The 5746-nt window shown below is 36.1% G+C and overlaps 1 pseudogene; it reads right to left on the bottom strand.

Annotated features, from left to right (window-relative positions):
• Positions 1–3651: 3651 nt before the first annotated feature.
• LOC107144108 lies at positions 3652–4822 on the bottom strand (annotated as a pseudogene).
• Between the last annotated feature and the right edge of the window lie 924 nt (positions 4823–5746).

The following is a 5746-nucleotide window of genomic DNA, read 5'->3' as shown; positions in this document are numbered from 1 at the left end:
AGTTTTACCAGTCCAGCACTAAGTTCCAGGAAAAAGTCTTATACTATCATATTCTGTCCTCAAGAAACAGGATCTTGCACTATGCTATGCTGCCTGAGGTTGGGGTAGTGTTGATGAAGGCAATCCCTTGGTCACCTAGACTAATGCTGATCTGGGTTATGCCTGAGTCTCATAGATAATAGGACCAGCACAGTCTCAAGGGTACATTGAGGCTTATGCTGCAGCTGTTGGTGACGTAGGACACAATACAAATACCACTGGGGGTCAAGTCTCTGCCTTGTGCTGGGGAAGTTGTAGAATCTCATTTGTGAACACTGGCCTGGTGATAGCTTTGCTGTCTGATGGGTTGTGGTGGAGACAATCTCTTTGCTATCAAGGCTGATACTAAGCTGGGGTGCATCTGATTGTCATAGCTAAAGCATCCTGCACAGATTTTGGAGGAGGGCAGGTGTGTCTTTGGCCCATTCCAGGCTGGAAATATACAGGCTAAAAAAATCAAGCTTGTCTGGCCAGCATACAGATCTGTACCTGATGCCAGGTGTATTAGAGGCTCCATCTGTGAGTCCTGGCCTGTAAAAGAGCCTTCAGTTTCTATTGTGTGCTTGGTTTCACTATGGTGGGCCTGACACAGGCTCCAAGACAAAACTTTGTGCTAGTTTTCTTGACCTGCTCCTCATCAGGTGGAATCAGGTTGTAAGCCACCTGGCCTAAAGCAGTTCTCATGACTAGTTTTGCAGGTATTGCCCTGGTGGTAGAGATTATGGGGCTTGGGCCAGAACTGGATTTTGCTATGGTAGACTTGATACAGAGTTTTAAGTCTAAGAGCTGAATTAATTCTCTCTCCCTCCCTCAAGCAGGCAGTGTTTCTATCTATGCTGGGTTATGTGGCATGAGACAGGGAAGTCTTTATTTCCTGGTTTCTTAAATATGTCTTATCATTTTGTTTTACTAAAAGCAGGCTCTATGGGCTCTTCATGGATTTCCTTAGCTCTTGAGAAGGTAGTTTGGTATGTGAATAGCTATTTAACTACGTCTATTTGCAGGGAGATGATTTCTGAAGAATCTTACTTAGCTACTATGTGGTCTACCCTCCTGTTCTGTATTTCTTAAAGTCAAGCCTATTACATGCTCATAATTATTCTTACTCACTTGTATAAATAATTTATACTTGAATTATTTAACATCTATTTTCCCTCTGTCAGACATATTTTATTTGTTATGTAATAGCAAATTATTGGGATCTAAAATTAATGTGGGGATTGGTAAGATTTTTAAATATAGTTTTACAATTATAAGAGTGATACAGGGACATCTATAGCACCATCTAATTTTATAGAGCTTAAGGAACTCTGAAAGTTTTTTTGGTTAATGGCAGACCTGGGACTCAACTGAATTTTAGCATAGTACTTTTGTGTCTTTTGTTGACATTTGTCCCATCGTATATACCTCTTTATGTACATAGAAGGGATAGAGTGGTTGATTTAAAGTCTAAGCAAGTTTGTAATATCAATAACTAAAAGATATATTGGACAAATTGCATTGATGACAAAATGATATCCAAATTACATTTATATTTATACAGGGCTTTGATTAATACTGTCTTACTAAATGAAAGGTCCAAGAAAGCATTAATTAACATTTTAAATTGTATCTTGATAATACGTTTCTTTTTAAAAAGAAATGTTTAATTGGGCAAACTTTAACTTATTTTTAAGTTTCTTTCCCTAAGAAATGTTAGCATATTGGCAATTCCATAAATTATTTCCATAGTCTGAATTTTATGGATCATATTTTTATAAAGTCATTCTTTAAGTGAATTGCTGAGCTTTATATGCATCTAAGTGCCTTCAGAAAAGCAGTCTTTTTATACTTCCTTGAATTTCTAATATTTTATTAAGGATATTTTAACTGCAATACTTGTTAATTCTATAAATTAAAATTGTGCAAGTGATTAGGAAGACCTCTTACAAAGGGGGAGCAAGTGCTAATGAAACTGTTTATTAATGTCTTTCATTGATTGTTCATTCAACCTGTAATCGATCCAGTTGTGAAGTGTAAGAGTAACTGAATTTTAACTCCAAATTAATTGTGGACCTTTCAAATTTATTTAGTTTTATTTTCAATTATAATATATTTCATTCTCTGAAAATTAAATAAACCAACAATTACAGAGCAAAAACCTAAAATTCTTCCTTAATAATTATACTATTTATTCTGACTGCCATAACAAAATACCCTAAGGTCTATGGCTTAAACAACAGAAATGTATATTTTGCACAGTTCTGGATGATAGAAGTTAGATATTGGGGGGCAGAAATGGATAGGTTTGGTGAAGGCTCTCTTTCTCCCTTGCAGATCAAATGCTCCCTTCTTGCTATATTCTTTCATGGTGGGGAGAGAGAGCAAGCAAGATCTCTGGTATTTTCTTTTCTTATAAGAACATGAATCCCATGATGAAGTCTTCATCATCATAAACTCACCTAAACCAACTTATCTTCTAATGGCCTATCTCCAAGTATCACCACGTTGTTTATAAGCTACCCAGTTTATGCTATTTTTGTGAATAAGGAAGTATGATTCAGAAGGGCAGAATCCAAGAGCCCAGAGGATGGAGCCAAGAAATCTAATGGAGTTTTTCTGTCTGAAGAATTTTAAAATTGCTTAAGGTCAGTGACTCCTTTTATTTTTTGAACCAGAATGTCTGAAAGTGTTATCCTATGCCTATCAAACCATCATATGCTTAGAGCAGATAACTTGTTATTTTAGTTTCACACATCTAAAGATGGAGACAAAATATACTCTAAGAAGGATTGTACTCAAAGTTTTATCTATACCTGATTTATATTAATAAGGTGATTAGATTTGGGACTTCAGAGATAATGAAATTTAGATGCAATTTTGAACTTAACGTTGTAAGGAGATGAAACCTTTGGGGATTATTATGGTTTGGGTCTTAAATGTCCCCATTTAAGCTCATGTGTTGAAGGATTGTTCCCCAATGTGCAATGTTCAGATATGGGGCCTTTGAGAGGTAATTGGATCATGAGGCCTCTGATCTCATGAATGGATTAATACATTTGTGGATTCAAAGCTTACTGGGTTATGGAGAGGTGGTGGAAACTTTAGAAGGTGGAGCCTAGTTGGAAGAAGTAGATCATTGGGGGTGTACACTTGAAAGGGTATATTTTGTCTTTAATTCTTCTTGTTCTCTTTCTTTTTTTGCTTTTTGGGCATCATGAGGTGAATAGCTTTTCTCTAACATTATGGACGGCCACACTATAAACCCCAAAGCAAACAGAAGTGACCATTGATAGAAACTTCTGAAATTATGAGCCAAAAAGAAATATTTCCTCCTTTTAAGTTGTTCATCCCAGTATTTTTGTCACAGAAACAAAATGCTGAGTAACACAAAGACCTTGGGAAGACATAAATGTATTTTGTACAGACAGACCACAACTTAACAATGGTTCGATTTATTATTTTTTGAGCTTTTATATTTGTGTTTGTTCTTCATTTAAGGTTTAAAACACTACTGTAATTGAATATTAAAACAAAAACAATAGCAAGTTGTGAGATATTATGATTATAGTCCTTCATTCATTCATTACTGCATATAAAATGCTTGCAGCAAGTGTTATTCACTGACCTGCATTAAGAGGTTTGATGCTGAACACTGCCTCTAGGATGACATTCATCAACCTCATATGCTTCTCCATTATAATGGCACTGTCTGTCCTTATTTGGATCAAAGTCCACTAGTTATACCTGATCCATTTCTTCAATCTCTTCTACTTCCTTCCTCTCAGGTAGAGATTTTTTTATCAAAGAAAGTTTATCAGGAGAGAGAAAGCATTTTTTTCAGGAAAGTTTATCTCAAACCTGATAATTAGGTGACCCTTTTCATGTGGTCTATGACAAATTAGCCTACCTTCATTTGGCACATATTTTATATCTCCCTGCTTGACAATCTGACCTGGATGAGGGGTGATAACTGTGGTTTGGTTATCAAGAGTGAATATGGACCTTTGAAAGCAACATAATGCTTCAACCAGCTGTATGTCCGTATACATGTTTTTACATTTCATGGAATAAAAACAGCATGGTCCTTCAGATCTAAGACAATGATAATATCTCCTGGCTCCAGTCCTTGCTCTTGGTCCTTTCACCATGGAATGTTATCTTCTGTCTATTTTTCATGCCTTTATCAACATGAAATTCTAGAATTTTCTTGTCTCTATTATCTTCCTTCCTTTGCACCTTTTCACCTCTCTTTAGGACTTATCCCTTTCCCATGGCCCTGGTGCTCCATGAACACAGACTGAATTTGCTGAACCATTCCAGGTTCTATCTGATGAATTCTTACTTGCATTCCAGCTATTAGGACAGCACTCTACTGATCTTTTCTTACCATGTCAACCTTCACATTCATCACAAATCACATTCTTTTCCAGTTTTATTGTTGCACCATTATATAAATCTTCAAAGGTTACTAAGAGCTGATATACAACATGTTTACCTCTCTTTCTTCTCTGCATCCTTCCTCCTCCTCCAAAAAACAGCAAAGATGTCCATGGGGGGCCCAAGCCACCACCTGCCCCACCTCTTAATTGCATGTTCTCCTCCTTTGTCATATAATTCCCTTTTCTTGACAGCAGAGAAACTCCATAAGCTTGAGAAAGCTGTTTAAACTTTTCTCTTTCATTTGGATTCTTACCAGGGTGGTACTTCAAAGCCTGTTTTCTATAAGCTTTTTTTCAGTTTTTGCTGAGTGGTGTTGGGTTTGACCCTCCCAAACATAAGAGTAACTGGTTTCTTTCACCATTTTCAATAGCTGGTGAGTGGGCTAGGGCTGGTGTGGGGAAATAGGAAAGAGTGCATAACTGTGTGTAGCTGAGGTAGCCAATGTTCCTGCACTTCTCATGGAGTTTCTGGAAAGTTCCACCTCAACTTTACAATTTTTTTTTGACTTTACAATAATGCAAAAAGAGATACACATTCAACAGAACCTGTACTTTGAATTTTGATTTTTTTTCCTGGGCTACAGATATGCAGTATAATACTCTCATGTGATACTAGCAGGAGCCATGGCTCCTGGTTAGCCATGCTACACACAAGGGTAAATAACTGACACTTTATTTCACAGTGCATTGTGTTGCTGAGCTATATAATATTTGGTGTGTTAGGTATATTAAATGAATTTTTAAATCATGACATTTTCAACTTGCAATAGGTTTATTGGGATCTAATTCCATCAATTTCTAAAAAATATTTAGAAAATTATTGTTGAAATATAAGACAAAAGTTTACTTAAGTTTACTTGATTAGAACACAGAGCCATATAAAAACCATTATTATTTATCAGAATAATAGTATGGTGATCATATAGAAAATTTTCTTTTCTTTATTTTGTTTTATTTATTTTTTTGGTTGTGGAGATTGAAAACAGGGTTGCTTAACCACTGAACTACATCCCAGCCCTTTTTATTTTTATTTTGAGATAAGGTCCCACTAAGTTTCTTAGAGCCTTGCAAAGTTGGTGGGGTTGGCCTCAAACTTGTGATCCTCCTATCTCAACCTCCGGAGTTGCTGATATTATAGGCATGTGCCTTTGTGTCTGACTAGAAATTTTCTTGCAGTAGAATTATACACAAGTCACCTTCTCTAAACTGGAAGCTTGATAGCAGTAACAGATATCAACATGTAAATCATATTAAGATAGGCTATGATACTTAAATAAGAGCGTTCT

This window comes from Marmota marmota, unplaced genomic scaffold, assembly GCF_001458135.2.
Source record: "Marmota marmota marmota unplaced genomic scaffold, marMar, whole genome shotgun sequence".
NCBI lineage: Eukaryota > Metazoa > Chordata > Mammalia > Rodentia > Sciuridae > Marmota > Marmota marmota.
Note: the sequence above shows the minus strand (reverse complement) of the source record. Positions and strands in the feature narration are given on the sequence as shown.